The sequence below is a fragment of the Scyliorhinus torazame genome, chromosome 6 (genome assembly GCF_047496885.1).
Source record: "Scyliorhinus torazame isolate Kashiwa2021f chromosome 6, sScyTor2.1, whole genome shotgun sequence".
In the NCBI taxonomy this organism is placed as follows: Eukaryota; Metazoa; Chordata; class Chondrichthyes; order Carcharhiniformes; family Scyliorhinidae; genus Scyliorhinus; species Scyliorhinus torazame.
The window spans coordinates 168,650,148-168,670,795 of NC_092712.1; the positions used below are offsets into that span (position 1 = coordinate 168,650,148).

General features: G+C 49.3%; 1 protein-coding gene across 4 annotated transcripts in view; it reads left to right on the forward strand.

Moving 5' to 3' along the window:
- The first annotated feature begins 234 nt into the window (after positions 1-234).
- The window catches only part of LOC140425143 (glycoprotein-N-acetylgalactosamine 3-beta-galactosyltransferase 1-like), an 81,983-nt gene continuing 61,569 nt past the window's right edge, over positions 235-20,648 (forward strand). Inside the window, exon 1 of one of the 4 annotated variants that reach the window (XM_072509073.1) lies at positions 235-506. The gene's annotated coding sequence lies outside the window, so the exon portion shown is untranslated. Of the gene's footprint in view, positions 621-20,648 lie in introns of all 4 variants that reach the window. The other 3 variants (XR_011947772.1, XM_072509075.1, XM_072509074.1) reach the window with 3 other exon arrangements.

The following is a 20,648-nucleotide window of genomic DNA, read 5'->3' on the forward strand; positions in this document are numbered from 1 at the left end:
CCTGGCAACCAGCTTGGATACCCCACCCTTAGCAACCAGCCTGGATACCCCACCCCTAGCAACCAGCCTGGATACCCCACCCCTAGCAACCAGCCTGAATTCCTCTCACCAGCTGTTTGTCTGTGGCCGCACGCACTGTGACGTGTGCGCCTGCCCACGGCAATGCAGCCAATGGCACGGTGGAGGTGACGTTCCGCGTGTGACCCGCGGGAGGAGCTCGTGCAGCGGAGAAAGCCTGGGTCAGGGGTTAGGAGGTTGTGGCTCCGGGGAGTGTGCGCACGCGCAGGCCCGTGCCTGCAGGTTCCAAATAGGATGGTTGGAAACCGGCCCGGGTCCGGGGTTTGGAGCTGCTGGGTATTCGCCAGGGTAACAAACCGTGAGAGAGCGAAATGACCTGCGGCCTCCTGTAAAACCCGCAGGCCTGGAGCAGGGGCAACATCACGGAAGTACCGAAGAGCCAGGCTTTCATCTGCCTCTTCACTGGCAGCTTCACCTCAGGTTGTCAGGTCAGTAACTAAAGTCTCATGTTACACAGAATGATCCAGTCGGTTGAAACAGCAGCGACGAAGTAGAGCGAGCAGGCAGGCCCTGGTGAAGATCCAGTACAAGCGACTTTTGAGGTATTTTCCGGGTTGTATTTCTTTACAGATTATCCGTGCGGGCTTTTCGTTAAAGGAAACAACGACCTAAACCGGCTGAGCAGAAAGTGAAATCTGTGCATCCTTTTTGTTTCAGAAAGATTGCTACTTCATTGCATTTTTTGGGGTTGATCGAATGGTGGGCTGTGGTAACGTAGTCTTTAGTCTTAAATACAAAGAGGAGAGGTTGGCAAAGAGGAGAGGTTGGAGCGGCAGAGGGCAATAGATGAGATGTTGGAGGTAGATAGGAGTTATGCAGAAGATGGGGACTCAGCAAAGCTGGAAAAGAGGCAGGAACTGCAGGCGAACTTTGACCGACTATCTACCAGGAAGGCGGTGCGCCAACTGAGACGAGCAAGGGATGCAGTTTACGAACATTGAGAACATTAGCAGGTCAGCTCCGGAGGGAGGCAGCGGTAAGGGAAATTATGCAGGTGAGGGATAGGGCAGGGAAGTTGGTGGCGGCTCCAGATCTGATTAACAAAGTTTTTGAGGAATTTTATGAGAGATTGTACAGGTCAGAGCCAATTGGGGGAGACCGTGAGATGCAGGAATTTCTAGATGGGTTGGAGTACCTGAGGTTCGGGGAGGGGGTCAGGGCTACATTAGAAGGAGCGATAGTGGAGCAGGAGATAAAGGATGCGATTGGGAGGATGCAGTCGGGGAAGGTGGCAGGGCTGGATGGGTTTCCGATGGAATATTATAAAAAGCTGGCACCCCTGATGGTGGGGATGTTTGAAGAGGCATTAGGGAAGGGGGTGTTGCCACAAACTTTGGGGCAGGCATCGATTTCCCTGTTGCTAAAAAAAGATAGGGATCCGACAGAATGTGGTCGTATAGGCCCAAATCGCTTCTGAATGTGGACGCAAAAGTATTGGCGAAGGTACTGGCGGGTAGGCTGGAGGAGTGCCTCCCGAAGGTGATAGGTGAAGATCAGACGGGGTTCGTGAGAGGGAGGCAGCTCTTTTCAAACGTTAGAAGGTATTGAACGTCGTTATGGCACCGGCAGGGGGGAAGGAAACAGAGGTGGTTCTGGCATTGGACGCTGAGAAGGCGTTTGACCGGGTAGAATGGGGGTACTTGATGGCAGTTCTGGAGCGGTTTGGGATTGGACCAAGATTTGTGAACTGGATAAAGCTACTATATAAGGAGCTGAGGGCGAGTGTCCGCACCAACAACATCAGCTCGAGATATGCCTATGTCCCCCCTGCTGTTTCCACTCGCGATTGAGATGCTGGCCATCGAATTAAGAAGTTTGGGGGTATGGAAAGGAATAGGGGGGGGATAGAGCATAGAGTGTCCTTCTAGAGATTATAAAGAGTTGGGATTCATATTTAAAAAAACAGGTCCTCAAGGGTCATAATCTCCGGATTACTGCCCGAGCCACGTGCAAATTGGCATAGGGAGGCAAGAATAAGGGAAGTTAACACGTGGCTGAGAGTGGTGTGGGAAAGAGGGGTTCCTTTTCATGGGGCACTGGCATCAGTTTTGGGACAGGGGCGACCTATGGCGTTGGGATGGTCTCCACCTGAACTGAGCTGGGACCAGTGTTATGGCGAAAAGAGTAAATAGGGTGGTCAATAGGACTTTAAACTAGAGATTGGTGGGGAAGGGAAAGTCAGAGAACCTAGAGGTGAAGTGATCAGTGGGAAGCGTAGCTGCTTAGGAACACGAAAAGACAGAACTCAGGAGAGGTTACGATAGTCCCCATCTCACAAAATATGACACCGTGTATGGAAAGGCTCAGTAAACCAAGGTCCACCACACTAAGAAAACAAAAAGGGACGGTCAATAGAGAATTAAAGGTGCTATATTTAAATGCGCGCAGTGTACGGAACAAGGTAGATGAGCTTGTGGCCCAGATTGTGACTGGCAGGTATGATGTGGTAGACATCACAGAGTCGTGGTTGCAGGGGGTTCAGGACTGGCATTTAAACATCCAGGGATTCACAACCTATCGAAAAGACAGAGGTGGGCAGGGTTGCTTTGTTAATTAGGAATGAAATTAAATCAATAGCACTAAACGACATGGGGGTCAGATGATGTGGAGTCTGTGTGGGTAGAGTTGAGGAACCACAAAGGCAAAAAAAACATAATGGGAGTTATGTACAGGCCTCCTAACAGTGGTCAGGACCAGGGGCACAAAATGCACCACAAAATAGAAAGGGCATGTCAGAAAGGCAAGGTCACAGTGATCATGGGGGACTTCAATATGCAGGTGGACTGGGTAAATAATGTTGCCAGTGGACCCAAAGAAAGGGAATTCATTGAATGTTTACAGGAGGGCTTTTTGGAACAGCTTGTGATGGAGCCCACGAGGGAACAGGCCATTCTGGACTTAGTGTTATGTAATGAGCCAGACTTGATAAAAGGTCTTAAAGTAAGGGAGCACTTAGGAGGCAGTGATCATAATATGGTAGAATTCAGTCTGCAATTTGAAAGAAAGAAGGTAGAATCAGATGTAAAGGTGTTACAGTTAAATAAAGGTAACTACAGGGGCATGAGGGAGGAACTGACGAAAATCGACTGGGAGCAGAGCCTAGTGGGAAAGACAGTAGAACAGCAATGGCAGGAGTTTCTGGGAGTAATTGAGGACACAGCACAGAGGTTCATCCCAAAGAAAAGAAAGGTTATCCGAGGGGGGATTAGGCAACCATGGCTGACAAAGGAAGTCAGGGAATGCATCAAAGCAAAAGAGAAAGCCTATAATGTGGCAAAGAGTAGTGGGAAGTCAGAAGATTGGGAAGGCTACAAAAACAAACCGAGGATAACAAAGAGAGAAATAAGGAAAGAGAGGATCAAATATGAAGGTAGGCTAGCCAGTAACATTAGGAATGATAGTAAAATTTCTTTCAATACATTAAAACAAACGGGAGGCAAAAGTAGACATTGGGCCGCTCCAAAATGATGCTGGTAATCTAGTGATGGGAGACAAGGAAATAGCTGAGGAACTAAATAAGTACTTTGCATCAGTCTTCACAGTAGAAGACATGAGTAATATCCCAACAATTCCGGAGAGTCAGGGGGCAGAGTTGAACATGGTAGCCATCACAAAGGAGAAAGTGCTAGAGAAACTAAGAGGTCTAAAAATTGATAAATCTCCGGGCCCAGATGGGCTACATCCTAGAGTTCTAAAGGAGATAGCTGAAGAAATAGTGGAGGCGTTAGTTATGATCTTTCAAAAGTCACTGGAGTCAGGGATGTCCCAGAGGATTGAAAAATTGCTGTTGTAACCCCCCTGTTCAAGAAGGGAACAAGAAAAAAGATGGAAAATTATAGGCCAATTAGCCTAACCTTGGTTGTTGGCAAGATTCTAGAATCCATTGTTAAGGATGACATTTCTAAATTCTTGGAAGTGCAGGGTCGAATTAGGACAAGTCAGCATGGATTTAGTAAGGGGAGGTTGTGCCTGACAAACCTGTTGGAGTTCTTTGAAGAGATAACAAATAGGTTAGACCAAGGAGAGCCAATGGATGTTATCTATCTTGACTTCCAAAAGGTCTTTGATAAGGTGCCTCACGGGAGACTGCTGAGTAAAATAAGGGCCCATGGTATTCGAGGCAAGGTATTAACATGGATTGACGATTGGCTGTCAGGCAGAAGGCAGAGAGTTGGGATAAAAGGTTCTTTTTTGGAATGGCAACCGGTGACGAGTGGTGTCCCGCAGGGTTCAGTGTTGGGGCCACAGCTGTTCTCTTCATATATTAACGATCTAGATGACGGGACTGGGGGCATTCTGGCTAAGTTTGCCGATGATACAAAGATAGGTGGAGGGGCAGGTAGTATTGAGGAGGTGGGGTGCTTTCTTAATTACGGACTCAACCTGCAAGTTTACATGGCATGGTCTATGATAGATGACGGGACTGGGGGCATTCAGGCTAAGTTTGCCGATGATGCAAAGATAGGTGGAGGGGCAGGTAGTATTGAGGAGGTGGGGAGGCTGCAGAAAGATTTAGACAGTTTAGGAGAGTGGTCCAAGAAATGGCTGATGAAATTCAACGTGGGCAAGTGCGAAAAAAGAATAGAGGCATGGACTATTTTCTAAACGGTGACAAAATTCATAATGCTGAAGTGCAAAGGGACTTGGGAGTCCTAGTCCAGGATTCTCTAAAGGTAAACTTGCAGGTTGAGTCTGTAATTAAGAAAGCGAATGCAATGTTGTCATTCATCTCAAGAGGCTTGGAATATAAAAGCAGGGATGTACTTCTGAAGCTTTATAAAGCACTAGTTAGGCCCCATTTAGAATACTGTGAGCAATTCTGGGCCCCACACCTCAGGAAGGACATACTGGCACTGGAGCGGGTCCAGCGGAGATTCATACAGATGATCCCAGGAATGGTAGGCCTAACATACGATGAACGTCTGAGGATCCTGGGATTATCTTCATTGGAGTTTAGGAGGTTGAGGGGAGATCTAATAGAAACTTACAAGATAATGAATGGCTTAGATAGGGTGGACGTAGGGAAGTTGTTTCCATTAGCAGGGGAGACTAGGACCCGGGGGCACAGCCTTAGAATAAAAGGGAGTCACTTTAGAACAGAGATGAGGAGAAATTTCTTCAGCCAGAGAGTGGTGGGTCTGTGGAATTCATTGCCACAGAGGGCGGTGGAGGCCGGGACGTTGAGTGTCTTTAAGACAGAAGTTGATAAATTCCTGATTTCTCGAGGAATTATGGGCTATGGAGAGAGAGCGGGTAAATGGAGTTGAAATCAGCCATGATTGAATGGTGGAGTGGACTCGATGGGCCGAATGGCCTTACTTCCGCTCCTATGTCTTATATGCCGATGACTTGTTATACGTGTCGGAACCGAGTGTGTCGATAAGGGGAATATTGGAGCTGCTTTGAGTGTTTGGGTCTTTCTCTGGGTACAAACTAAATCTAGAAAGGAGTGAGTATTTTGTGGTGTCTCGGCCGGGGATGGGGGCAGGGGTGGGGGGGCTGCCATTTTGTAGGGCAGGGACTCACTTTTAGGTACCCGGGGGTGCAGGTTGCCCGGGAGTGGGGGGGCCGCAGGTACAACATTTCTAGTTTGGTGAGGAGAGTGAAAGCTGATCTGGCAAGGTGGGATGGTCTCCCTCAGTCACTGGCGGATCGGGTACAGGCGGTTAAGATGAACGTGTTGCCGCGATTCCTGTTTATTTTTCAATGCCTGCCGATTTTCCTGCCAAAGGCTTTTTTCAGAGAGATTGAGGGAAGGATTACGTCGTTCATATGGGAAGGGAAGGTGGCCAGAGTTAAAAAGGTGCTATAGAAGGCAGGCAGGGGGTTTGGGTCTTCCGAACCTGATGTATTACTACTGGGCGGCGAATGTGGAGAAGGTGCGGAGCTGAGTCAGAGGGTTGATTCCCAGTGGGTCAGAATGGAGGAGAGTTTTTGCAGGGGGTCGGGATTGAAAGCACTAGCAACAGCGCTGCTCCCGATAGCCCCGGGGAAATACTCAGGGAGTCCGCTAATATTAGCTTCATTGAGAATTTGGAGGCAGTTTCACCAACACTTCGGGTTGGGGGCAGGGTCAAGGGAAATGCCAATTCGGGGGAACCACAGATTTGAGCCAGGGAGGTGGGATGGAAATGGGAGGAGAAGGGGATTAAGACAGTGAAAGATTTGTTTCTTAGGGCTCGGTTTGCAGGATTGAAGGAGCTGGAAGTGAAGTATGGGCTGGAGCAGGGAGAAATGTTTAGATACATGCAGGTTCGAGATTTTGCCAGAAAGGAGATACAGGGCATCCGTGTGGAGCCGGCCTCCACATTGCTGGAGGAGATGCTGACAACAGGGGGACTGGAGAAGGGGGCATTATCAGCGGTTTACGGGGCTATTTTGGAAGAGGAGAAGGCACCACTGGAAGGGATCAAAGCAAAGTGAGAGGAAGAGTTGGGAGAGGATATGGAGGAGGGGTTCTGGTGTGAGGTGCTCTGGAGAGTGAATGCATCCACCTCGTGAGCGAGGTTGGGGCTGTTACAGCTGAAGGTGGTATACAGAGCACACCTCACGAGGGCGAGGATGAGCCGATTCTTTGAAGGAGTAGATGTTGTGTGTGCACGTTGCACGGGGGCCCCACTAATCACTTTCATATGTTTTGGTCCTGTCCAAAGCTAGAGGATTACTGGAAGGAGGTTTTAAGGGTAATTTCTAAAGTGGTGCACGTGAAACTGGACCCGGGCCCCCGGGAGGCCATATTCGGACCAGCCAGGGTTGGAAACGGGTGCTGAGGCAGATGTTGTAGCCTTCGCCTTGTTGATCGCCCGAAGGCGGATCCTGATGAGATGGAGAGCAACCTCTCCACCCTGCGCCCTGGTGTGGCGGGGGGGGGGAGGGGGGGGGGGACCTGTTGGAATTCTTGACTCTTGTGAAGGTTAAGTTTGAACTGAGGGGAAGGATGGAGGGGTTCTACAATTCAAGGGCATTATTCATTATGCACTTTCAAGAACTGGATAACATTCGTTGGGGGGGGGCGGTGGATGGGAGGGTTGGGGGGTGGGAGGGGGGGCGGTGTGTGTTAATGGTGACTATGGGTGATTCCTGATTCCTTTTTGTTTGTTTGTGTGAACATGCGGGCTAATGTTTGGGGTTTGGTGGGAGGATGGGATTGTTGTTATTGATATGGGGATTGACATATTTGTTACTGATTCTTATTTATTGTTGGTGGGTGTAAATCTGGGAGAAAATGTGAAAAAGGAGGAGAATAAAAGATTTAAAAAAAAAACGTAGTCTTAAATAGAAGAAGTATTGGTAAACGTGTTGCAGCATTCAGGGCAAAATTTGTTGGGTGAGAAATTTGGCTTATTTGCTTGTTTATTCGTGGGGGTTGGGGAGTAACGGGTGTCATTCGACTTCAAAATTAAGTTATAGCATGCACAATATGGACAGCGCAGTAACACAATTGCTTCACAGCTCCAGGGTCTGGGTTCAATTCCCGGCTTGGGTCACTGTTTGTGTGGAGACTGCACGTTCTCCCCGTGTCTGCTTGGGTTTCCTCTGGGTGCTCCGGTTTCCTCCCACAGTCCAAAAAGGTGCAGGGTAGGTGGATTGGCCATGATAAATTGCCTTTAGTGTTCAAAAAAAGGTTAGGTGAGGTTACTGGTTTACGGGGATAGGGTGGAGGCATGGGCTTAAGTAGGGTGCTCTTTCCAAGAGCCGGTGCAGACTTGATGGGCTGAATGGCCTCCTTCTGCACTGTAAATTCTATGACCGACACCATATATTTGAATTTCCCAACATATGAATTGGGAACAGTGGTTGGCCATTCGGCCCCCCATATCTGCGTATGGTGTCCCTTCCAATACCCCACTCACAATCCCATATCTCCCACCAGATCCCTCACCTCCTTCGCACTCACATCCCATTTTTTTGCTCATTAAAATCGCCACTCCCCTCGATTTTGTCATGTGAGAGTACCTTTAAGAAATGGATGTTTAAGCAATGTACCTTTAAGAAATGGATCTGATCATATTACTGAAGTGATGTCAGAGGGTGGGGGGAGCTGAGCTCACTTCTGCTTCTGGTTTCAGTTTGAGAAGGCAGCTGGGAGTGTCTGTGTGTTTTGCTGAGAGCTGCAGGAAGAAACACAGAGCTGGTCTGTTGATGTCTGCAAATCCAAAGACTATAAATACATTGAATGTAACTTCATGTCTGTTTTTGAAAGTTTGAAGTCTTTTGGATGTTTAAAGGAACAGTTTGAAGGATTATTTAGTGTTGTAGTCTTTTGGGGTTATCTTTGATATTAAGATGTTAAGATGTTAAGGTGTTAAGATATTCAATGTTTGTTTTTAAAAGGTTAACTTGAGTTCATAGAATAAACATTGTCTTGTTTTAAATACCGTTTGTCCATAATTGCTGTATCACACCTGGAGAGTACGCAGTGTGCTTCCCACACCACAATCCATTAAAACTTGTGGGTCGGTTGAACTCCATGAAATACTTTGGGGTTCTGTAAACCCGGACCAATAACAATTTCAAATCAAACCCCGAGTGAAAACACTGCACAACCCACCCCTTCCTTAACCTAACCTGGTCCTTCACACACAGGTGCGTCTCCTGTAGAAAGACCACCCCGCTTTCAGGCTCCTGAAGTGCGCGAACACCCGTGACCTTTTAACTTGCCCAGACGTTCCATGTTACCAGCCTTGCCTCCAATCCCTTCTACAGCCCGTCATCTTCCCTACTTAACTCCCACCCCCTTAATTCCACCCTATACCTAGCCCATCCCAGATGTCCCCTTTCTCTGCCCTTGACGATGCCATCTCTCATCCCCTGCCACATTGCAGCAACCTCATCCGCCCCCTTTCTCCCTTTCCCCACTTCCCTTCCTCCCCCGGCCTACCCCTCTCGGCCTTCTTCCCCACCACCTCACTTCCATTCACCAGCATAACCTGCTAGCGCGGCTGCCCCTGCCCAAAGGCACGTTCCAATGACCTCTTCTCCCCCCCCCCCCCCCCCCCCCCCCCCCCCCCACCACCGCCACCACTCCTCAGCTCAAGGGCTCAAGGAAGAAGGCTCCCGGCTGACCTTGTCCTCCCCCAGCCAAACAAGGACTTCTCCTGAACTCCAGGGAGCCTTCTCCAAGAGCAAACAAACAAATGTTAAACACAAACAGTCCCATAAAACAGGAGAGGGGATGGGAACATCCATCCCCACATAAACGTTTCACCCCTGCAACTCCTTGCGGTCTCAACATAACTGCAAACGCCCCCCCCCCCCCCAATAAATGCCAAAAATACCCCAATCCCTACACACACTTCAAACATGCTCCCGACCATTGGAAAGTGCCAGCACCCAGGTTCCCAAGCATTGTTCGCTCAGTTCTCCCCCAGTTTATGCTCCTTAATGAAGTCTTTGGCTGCTTCCGGGGTCTTGCAATAACACTCCCGGCCTCCGAACGTCACCCATAATTTCTCCGGATAGAGCACCCCAAACATGATCTGTCACTAGTACAGCACCGCCTTGGCCTTGTTGAAACTTGCCCGCTGCTTTGCAAACTCGGCACCTACGTCCTGATAAATTCGGACATTATTCCCCTCCCAGTCACAGGTATGCTTCTCCCTGGCCCATCGCAGAATCTTCTCTTTCTCTTCAAATTTGTGAAGTCTCACGATCACCACCCACGGCGGCTCCCCAGCTCTAAGCTTCTACCTCAGAGACCTATGGACTTGGTCCACTTTAGGCACCTTATCTCGCACCCCTTCTGCCACCAGCCACGCCAGCATCTTCGAGACATACCTCATGGCGCTCACACCTTTCACTCCTTCAGGCAGGCCCTCTATTTGAGGTTCTGCCTTCTTGAAGCATTCTCCTGCTTCTCCACCTTTGACCTCAACGTTTTACAAAGGTCTCCTCGGACGGTCCCACCTCTGCCTCCAGTGCCACCACACGATCGCTGTGGTCCGAGATCACTCCTTCGATCTCCTGAATCTGTGACCTGCACCTCCAAACACCTCTCCACCCATACCAGAGAACTCTTTGGGGTGCCACAGCTTCTTCGATGTCCTTTGCGTGGTCCTCACGCATTTCTTTCCTCTGTTGATGGAATTCCGTCTTGATAAAAGCCATCAGGGCCTGCACCTGGTGCCTTCCAGCTTGGATCAGCCCTCCCCCTGCCTGCATGTTTAAAGTGGCTGTTGCTGCAGCAGAAGCCTGTTCCAACTTTTCAACCAAATCTCTCACTCTTTTAGCAGACATACCACTCCCAGGGGAAACTACTCCTCCAGCATTCACCTACACCTTTTCATCAAATTTCCACCCCATATTGGGTAAAAAGAGCTCTTTTTTGTGACTTTAAGCAGGAGTTCCCCTGTATGTGACCACTCACTCCATGGTCACAACCATAAGTCCCTGGATAGGCATCTATAAAGTCATTGAAAGAATTGTGTCTACATGCCGTGTTGTCAGAAGCACAGAAATACCACAGCAGATGAGGACATGATCGCTACCTGAGTGCCAGTCAGACCATGGCATGTGATGTGACCCTATTTATTCATACACAATCAAGAGAAGTTCCCTTTTATCCGAAAGGAAAAGATTTGAGAGCTACAATTATTTGAGCAGTATGAGTTTTGTTTGTTGAGCAAGGGATTTCTGAAAGAGAAACATGTGACAAAGGAAATCCAGGTCCTCCAGAGAATTTAAGGAATTTGCTGAATAGTACGGATTCAACATCATTACTACATTACCCAAGGGTGCTGCTGCTTTATAGAAAGACACATCCAGATGGCCAAGAGAACCCTCACAAAATGCTGAGAGGCAAAGCAAGACCCAGACCGTGCCTTAGCGTCCGATTTACACCTCTGAAGGCTGACATGTAATTGCACGCAGAGCTGTTAAATGGAAGAAAGTATAAGATAGCTCTGCCAAGCAAGATACTCCATCCAACTGACCAGGAGGAAGTACAACAGCCACTCACTGATGGACAGATAGAAGGAGATCAACACTTCAACAAGCTTGCTAAATCCCTGTCTGAGCTGTTGAAAGGACAAATGGTACATGCGTGGGATCTAATCAATGGTACATGCGTGGGACCTAATCATGAAAACCTGGAATCTAAGTAAAGTTGCTGGTGAAGCTAAGACTCCAAAGTCATACATCATTGAGACTGAAACTGGGAAGCAAATGAGAAGAAACAGAGCCTACATTGAAAAAAATTGTTCAATACACCAGCAGCACCACCACCCAGTGAGACAACAGTAGTAGCATCACCTACTTGTGGCAAAATATCAACAACGTCATTGGCAACATTAAGCTCACCTCTTATAATACAAGGAGCAACATGCAACAACACTGCCTGTGCAGTGTGCCAACTCACCACAGACAGCAATAAATGACAATCTACAAGAAGGAGGCATAACATTCTATCTTCTAAGTGATACTCTGAAGAATATTTTTAGATACAAAGCTATAAAAAACCTTGAGGTTTACAGTTTATTTATAAAACTCAATTGTTAATTATTTTTGAAAAACTATATTGATTATAGAGGTAAATTATTTTTTAAAGAAAGAGGAATGTTATATTATTCGGAAAGAGTGAAGAACTAATTGCTTGTTATGTGGACAAATATCCTGGGCGTCAGACTGCAGTTTAATGTATCCGTCTATTCAGTCTACCAGCCTCCTAGAGAGAAAAAGAAATACACATAATGAAGCTCCAGAATTTTGAGACTGAAGTGTGATTACACTTCAACTATTGTGAGCCTAGCCCAAAAGGAAAAGTAAGCATTTTTTAAGGGCTAAAAGGCTGGGAACAGAAGAAGCCCATGAGGAATATAAGAAAAGTAGGAAGGAACTTAAGCATGGAATCAGGAGGGCTAAAAGGGGTCACAAAAAGTAATTGGCAAGCAGGATTAAGGAAAATCCTAAGGATTTTTACACGTACATAAAGAGCAAGAGGGTAGCCAGGGAAAGGGTTGGTCCACGCGAGGACAGGGGAGGGAATCTATGCGTGGAATCGGAGGAAATGGGTGAGGTATTGAATGAGCACTTTGCATCAGTATTCACCAAAGAGAAGTACTTGGTTGATGATGAGTCTGGGGAAGGGTGTGTAGATAGTCTGGGTCACATTGAGATCAAAAAGGAGGAGGTGTGGGGTGCTTGAAAAACATTAAGGTCGATAAGTCCCCAGAGCCTGATGGGATCTATCCCAGAATACTGAGGGAGGCAAAGGAGGAAATTATTGGGGCCTTGACAGAAATCTTTGTAACCTCACTGGCTACAAGTGAGATCCCAGAGGACTGGAGAATAGCTAATGTTCCTTTGTTTGAGAAGGGTAGCAAAGATAATCCAGGAAATTACAGGCCGGTGAGTCTTGTGTCTGGTAGGGAAATTACTGGAGAGGATTTTTCAAGACAGGATTTAATCCCATTTGGAAGCATATGGACATATTAGCGAGAGGCAGCATGGTTTTGTGAAGGGGAGGTCGTGTCTTGATTGAATTTTCCGAGGAAGTGATGAAGGTGATTGATGAAGGTAGGGCAGTGCATGTTGTCTACATGGACTTCAGTAAGGCCTTTGACAAGGTCTCTCGTGGCAGACTGGTACAGAAGGTGAAGTCACACAGGGTCAGAGGTGAGCTGGCAAGATGGATACAGAACTGGCTCGGTCATAGAAGATAGAGGGAAACAGTGGAATGGTGCTTTTCTGAATGGAGGGCAGTGACTAGTGGTGTTCCGCAGGGATCAGTGTTGGGACCTTTGCTGTTTGTAGTGTGTTCAATTCTGGTCGCCACACTACCAGAAGGAAATGGGGGCTTTGGAGAGGGTATAGAAGAGGTTACCAGGATGTTGCCTGATATGGAGGGCATTAGCTCCTTGGAGAGGTTGGATAAACTCGGTTTGTTTTCACTGGAACGATGGAAGTTGAGGGGCGACTGATAGAAGTCTACAAAATTACGAGGGGCATGGACAGAGTGGATAGTCTGAAGCTTTTTCCCCGAGGGGGAGAGTCAATTACTCTGGGACATAAGGTACAAGGGGCAAAAGTTTTAGAGGAGATGGATGAGGGAAGTTTTTTTACACAGAGGGTAGTGGGTGCCTGGACCTTGCTGCCAGAGGAAACGATGGAAGCAGATACAATAGTGATGTTTAATGGGTGTCTTGACAAATACATGAATAGGTTGGGAATAGAGGGATATGGACCTCTGAAGTGTACACGGTTAGGGGTTAGATGGGCGGCATGCTCGGCGCAGGCGTTGAGGTACGGATGGCCTGTTCCTGTGCTGCACTTTTCTTTGTTTTTTTGTTCTCTTTGTTCTAACTTATGGGAACCAGAAAACATAACATCCTGTAACACTTTATAAAAATCTATCAGTGGGCAGCACGCTGGTGCAGTGGTTAGCATTGCTGCCTCATGGCATCGAGGTCCCAGGTTTGACCCCGACTCTGGGTCACTGTCTGTGTGGAGTTTGCACATTCTCCCCGTGTTTGCATGCGTTTCACCCCCACAACCCAAAGATGTGCAGGATAGGTGGATTGGCCACACCAATTTGCCCCTTAATTGGAAAAAATAAATTGGGTACTCTATTTCTAAAAAAAAAAAAATCTTATCCATCTCAGATTTGAAATTAACAAGTGATCTAGAGTCAATTGCTGCTTTATGGAAAAAAGTTCTAATCTTTCTAATCTGCTACCATTTTTGCATGTATTTAAATGTTTTCTAATTTCACTCCTGAAAGGCCTGGCACTGTCTTTTAGACTATGCCCTTTTATCATAGCAACCGCACCCCTCCACCCCCCCCCACCCCCCTACTAAGAAGAAAAAGAACAGATTTGACTCCTTTCTATCTACCATCTCTGTTTTCCTTAATATCATGAATGTTTTAATCAAATCACCTCGATTCAATTGTAGATATATAGTTGAGTTGGAATCCCTTATCCATTCTATAGCATAAAAAACGATTTTCAAATGAGCAATTGCCCCAATTTGGTCAAACTTGAGACAACCCTTAGTTAATCCAATATTTTACACAACCTGCCTGCTCATTCCAAGTTAGTGTTTTTCTTTCCTGAGCATTCTCAAATTCCCCACTGGCAATTTCACTCTTTTCTTTGTTTAGATTGACTATCATCAGGATGTGCCAAGTTGGATACAAGAAAATGAATCAATTACGCGCTGATTGTTTTCCAATTTTCTTTGTTAAAAATTATTATTGAGTTATTGCATATTAATGCTTATTTACTGATACTGTCTTATGGATATTGTGAATAAATTTCATTAGAGCACCCTTCTAGCTCATTCTAGTGAGGGTTCCAAAGAACTATAGTGCAGACTTCCGGTTGCGGCGATGCGGAGCTAAGCCGCACATTTCGGCAGCTCCCGCTATCACGGAATTTCGGGCTCTCCAGAGGAGCCCCAACGGAAATTTTTTGATTTAATCCCGTGTGGGAAGGTGAAGTAAGGCCCCCCCTTACGTTGTATGGCGGAAATTAGCGGTGGAGGCGTCGGAGAAAGAGGCTCTGGAGCAGCGGCAAAAACGAGGGGGGAAAAAACAAGATGGCGGAGGGCGGAGACCGAGCAGCATGGGGGTCGACCAGCAGGAGTTCCTGAAGCGCTGTGTGGAGGAGCTTAAAAAGGAGGTGCTGGCACCAATGCTGTTGGCGATTGACAGGTCGAGGAGGAAGAATCTCCGGATCCTGGGTCTCCCCGAAGGAGTGGAGGGAGCTGATGCGGGGCGTATGTGAGTACGATGCTCCAGTCGCTTGATGGGTGCGGAGGCCTCTCCCAGCCCCCTGTGAGCTTGGAAGGGGCTCATCGGGTCCTGGCGAGGAGACCCAAGGCTGAGGAGCCGCCAAGGGCGATAGTGGCAAGGTTCCATCGCTTCGCGGACAAAGAAAGTGTTCTGAGATGGGCCAAGAAGGTGCGGAGCAGTAGATGGGAGAATGCGGTGATCCGATGTCTACCAGGATTGGAGTGCGGAAGTGGCAAGGAGGAGAGCTGGTTTCAACTGGGCCAAGGTGGTGCTGCACAAAAAAAGTCAGGTTCGGCATGCTGCAGCCTGCGCGACTGTGGGTCACTTATCAGGACCGACACCATTATTTTGAAACGCCAGAAGAGGCTTGGACCTTCATTCAATCGGAAAAATTGGACTTGAACTGAGGGGCTTTGGTTGTGGGGGGGGTTGTTGGCTGTATACGGGGGTGTAAATATGGGTAAAGAATATTTCATGTGTGGGATGATGGATGGGGATGTGGGTAGAGTTCTGGTTAAAATTCTTTTTTTTTCTGTCGACGAGATGGTGGGGAATGTGGGCGTCGGTTGTGGAGGGGAGGTAAGACTCGGGATGGGAGAACTGGGACCAAGGCCGCAACAGGAGCTGCGCCACGGGGCGGGGCTGGCTCAGGAAAGCGCGGGCTTTTTCCCGCGCTAGGGAGGGGGGGATGGAGGGAAGGTAAGGAGGAAGAGAGACTCCCACACGGGGAGATCAACGGGAAGGCGGGGGAAGCCGGGGTCAGCAGAAGTCAGCTGACTCACGGAAGTAATATGGGGGGAGCAAAAGTGATAGATGTGGATCTAGCGGGGAGGGGGGGGGAGGGGAGAGGAGAGGGGGGGACATTAGGGTTGCTGCTGCTCTGTCCGAGGGGGAACTGAACATGGAAGAGATGATCGGGGCGGGGGTTCCCCGTCTGGGGGACTGGAGGGCACGGGACTGGCCTAAGATAGGGGATGGCTAGTCGGCGGCGGGGGGTGTGGGTGGGTGGGTGGGGCACCTAAAGGGACTGAAGGCAGAATGCTTCAGGAGACACATCTGAAGGTGGCAGATCAGGTCAGGTTAAGGAAGGGATGGGTAGGACAGGTGTTCCATTCGGGGCTGGATGCGAAGAATAGAGGGGTGGCAATATTGGTGGGGAAGCGGGTGTCGTTTGAGGCCAAGAACATAGTAGCGGACAATGGAGGTCGATACGTGATGGTGAGCGGTAGGTTGCAGGGGACGGAGGTGGTACTGGTGAATGTATATGCCCCAAACTGGGACGATGCTGGATTCATGAAACGGATGTTGGGACGTATTCCAGACTTGGAGGTAGGGAGCTTGATAATGGGTGGGGATTTTAACACTGTGCTGGACCCAGCATTAGATCGTTCCAGATCTAGGACGGGGAAGAGGCCGGCTGCGGCCAAGGTGCTTAGGGGGTTTATGGATCAGATGGGGTGAGTAGATCCGTGGAGATTTGCCAGACCTTTGGCCAGAGAATTTTCTTTTTTCTTCCACGTACATAAGGCCTACACCCGGATAGATTTTTTTTTGTTTTGGGCAGGGCATTGATCCCGAAAGTGGAGGGAACGGAGTATTCGGCCATAGCCATTTCAGACCATGCCCTGCATTGGGTGGAGCTAGAGCTGGGGGAGGAGAGGGACCAACGCCCGTTGTGGCGATTGGATGTGGGACTGCTGGCAGACGAGGAAGTGTGTGGGAGGGTGCGGGGTGCATCGAAAGGTATCTGGAGGCAACGACAGCGGGGAGGTGCAGGTGGGAGTAGTATGGGAGGGCGCTGAAGGCGGTGGTCAGGGGAGAGTTAATTTCCATCAGGGCACATAGGGTGAAGAGGGAGGGCAGGGAAAGGGAGAGGTTAGTGGGGGAGATTTTAAGGGTGGACAGGAGATATGCAGAGGCTCATGATGAGGGACTACTCCGGGAGAGACGAAGTCTCCAGATGGAGTTCGACCTGTTGACCACAGGGAAGGCAGAGGCACAGTGGAGGAAGGCACAGGGGGCGATATATGAATATGGGGAGAAGGCGAGTCGGATGCTGGCACATCAGCTCCGTAAGAGGATGGCAGCGAGGGAAGTAGGTGGAATCAAGGATGGCAGGGGAACTACGGTGCGGAGTGCGGTGAAAGTGAATGAGGCATTCAAGGCCTTTTACGAGGAGCTGTATAGGTCCCAGCCCCCAGGGGGAAAAGAGGGGATGCGACGATTCTTGGACCAGCTGAGGTTCCTGAGGGTGAAGGAGCAGGAGGTGGCTGGTTTGGGGGCGCCAATTGGAGTGGAGGAGCTGGTTAAAGGACTGGGGAGCATGCAGGCAGGGAAAGCCCCGGGGCCGGATGGGTTCCCGGTGGAGTTTTATAGGAAGTTTGTAGACCTGTTAGCCCCGTTGCTGGTAAGGACCTTCAATGAAGCAAGGGAGGGGGGGACCCTGCCCCCGACAATGTCGGAGGCGACGATCTCTTTGATCTTGAAGCGGGATAAGGATCCACTGCAATGTGGGTCGTATAGACCGATCTCGTTCCTCAACGTAGATGCTAAGTTGCTGGCAAAAATGTTGGCTACGAGGATTGAGGACTGTGTCCCGGGAGTGATTCACGAGGACCAAACGGGATTTGTAAAGGGTAGGCAGCTAAATACCAATGTGCGAAGGCTCCTAAATGTGATAATGATGCAATCGGTGGAGGGAGAGGCGGAGATAGTGGCAGCCATGGACGCGGAGGACCCCTTTGACCGAGTAGAGTGGGAGTATCTCTGGGAAGTGTTGAGGAGGTTTGGGTTCGGGGGAGGGTTTATTAGTTGGGTCAAGCTCCTGTATAGAGCCCCGGTGGCGAGTGTGGTCACGAACCGGCGGAGGTCGGAGTATTTCCGGCTGTATCGAGGGACGAGGCAGGGGTGCCCCCTGTCCCCTCTGCTGTTTGCATTGGCAATTGAACCTTTGGCCATGGCGTTAAGGGAGTCGGGGAAATGGAAGGGGGTGGTCCGAGGGGGAGAGGAGCATCGGGTGTCGCTGTACGCAGACGACCTGTTGCTGTATGTGGCGGATCCAGTGGAGGGGATGGTTGAGGTCATGCAGATCCTTCGGAGTTTGGACATTTTTCGGGCTATAAGCTCAACGTGGGAAAGAGTGAGCTCTTTGTGGTGCATCCGGGGGATCAGGGAAGAGGGATAGACGACCTACCGTTGATGAGGGTGGAAAGGAGCTTTTGATACTTGGGGATTCAGGTAGCTAGGAGCTGGGGGGCACTGCACAAACTTAATTTGACGCGGCTGGTGGAACAGATGGCGGAGGATTTTAAAAGGTGGGACATGTTGCCACTCTCGCTGGCGGGCAGGGTACAGTCGATTAAAATGGTGGTCCAGTGCCTTCCAATCGTGATCACCAAGGCCTTTTTTAAGAGGGTAGGCAGGAGCATTATGAGTTTTGTGTGGGCGAGCAAGACCCCGAGGGTAAGGAGGGGGTTCCTGGAGCGTAGCAGGGATAGAGGAGGGTTGGCGTTGCCGAATTTGGGTGGCTACTACTGGGCAGCCAACGTGGCGATGATCCGTAAGTGGGTGATGGAGGGAGAGGGGGTGGCGTGGAAGAGGTTGGAGATGGCGTCCTGCAAAGGAACGAGCCTGGGGGCGCTGGTGACGGCACCGCTGCCGCTCGCCGACAAGGTATACCACGAGCCCGGTGGTGGCGGCAACGCTAAAGATCTGGGGGCAGTGGAGACGACACAGGGGAGCGTTGGAAGCCTCGGTGTGGTCCCCGATTAGGGATAACCATCGGTTCTCCCAGGAAGGATGGACGGGGGGTTTCAGGGCTGGCATCGGGCAGGGATTAGAAGAATAGGGGGACCTGTTCATCGATGGGACGTTTGCGAGCTTAGGGGCGCTGGAGGAGAAATTTGGACTACCCCCGGGAAATGCCTTCAGGTACATGCAAGTGAGGGCGTTTGTGAGGCAGCAGGTGAGGGAATTCCCGCTGCTCCCGGCACAGGGGATTCAAGACGGGGTGATTTTGGGCATATGGGTCGGGGAGGGCAAGGTGTCGGCGAAATACCAGGAGATGAAAGAAGAGGGGGAGGCTTTGGTAGAGGAGCTGAAAGGTAAATGGGCGGAAGAGCTGGGGAAGGAGATTGAGGAGGGGCTGTGGGATCATGCCCTAAATAGGGTTAATTCCTCTTCCTCGTGTGCCAGGCTTAGCCTGATACAGTTTAAGGTAGTGCACAGAGCGCATATGACGGGGGCGAGGCTGAGTAGGTTCTTTGGGGTGGAGGGACAGATGTGGGAGGTGCTCAGGAAGTCCGGCGAACCATGAACCATGACCATGTTTTGGTCATGCCCGGCACTGGAGGGGTTCTGGAGGGGAGTGGCGGAACAATATCTAAGGTGGTGAAAGTCCGGGTGAAGCCAAGCTGGGGGCTAGCACTATTTGGAGTAGTGGACGAGCCGGGAGTGCAGGAGGCGAAAGAGGCCGGCATTCTGGCCTTTGCGTCCCTAGTAGCCCGGCGAAGGATCTTGTTAATGTGGAAAGAGGTGAAGCCCCCCAGTGTGGAGGCCTGGATAAATGATATGGCAGGATTTATCAAGTTGGAGAGGTTAAAGTTTGCCTTGAGAGGGTCTGCGCAGGGGCTCTACAGGCGGTGGCAACCGTTCCTAGACTATCTCGCGGAGCGTTAGATGAAGTCGGACAGCAGCAACAGCAACCCAGGGGGGGGAGGGGGGGATATCTTTTGTAGGGGGTGGGGGGGGGGGGGGGGGGGGGTGGGGGAGGAGGGGGGGAGGAGGGAGGGAGGGGGAAGGGGGGTTTTGCTGGGGGGCATTTGAGCAAGAAAACACATGAACGATCCGGAAAACTGACATGTATGGGAGGAATCCAATGTACAAAGTTCTGTATCATATTGACTTGCCATGTTCATGTCTTGCTATGCGAGCTTTCTTTCTTTTCTGTTACGGGGAAGGGGGGGTGGGTTCGTTTGTAAGGTTGAAAATTTTGTTAAAAAGAACTATAGTGCATGTGGGACATCTTTTTCAGCACAATTCACTACCTCAATAAGAGAATAAAATAAAATAAAACATCTACATTACAATTAAGCTCTTCTACCTTCTTAACATCTCTGATGACCCGGTCACAAGTGTGAGACAAGTCTGTTTCAGTTAAGGTAACGTGTGCAGTTTTAGGTACCTATTAGAGAAACATTTTAAAGCTGTGCAGAGTGTACAGCATAGCTTCATCAGAATGCCAAGGAATGGAAATTGCAATTATGAGGAGAAACCTGAGAATCTAAGACTTGTTGTCCTGGAGGATAGGAGACTAAAATAGATTTGAAAATTATGAAAAGTTATGGCCTGAATAGGGAAAGATTATTTCAGTTTAAAATCTTCAACAGAGGAAAGAGAGAAAATGGCATCATTATTTGAAGCATTTTGGATACCGGGCTATTGACAGTGGAATTAGCTAAAAAACTTTGTGCTGTGAACTTGGGTATTTCTATCATTCCGACCGCTGCCTTTCAGTGGAGATGTGGTTAAAGTGCTGGTTAGATTCAACATGTTTGCTTCTAATGAAATGAAATGAAATGAAAATCGCTTATTGTCACAGGTAGGCTTCAATGAAGTTACTGTGAAAAGCCCCTAGTCGCCACATTCCGGCGCCTGTTCGGGGAGGCTGGTACGGGAATCGAACCGTGCTGCTGGCCTGCCTTGGTCTGCTTTAAAAGCCAGCGATTTAGCTGAGTGTGTGGCATCAGCATGGAGGTGTTCCAGATGTCACTTGTTACTTTGTGCATACACCCTGTTGAACTTGTGCAGAAGGTCTGTACAAGTTCAGCTGCATTATTTA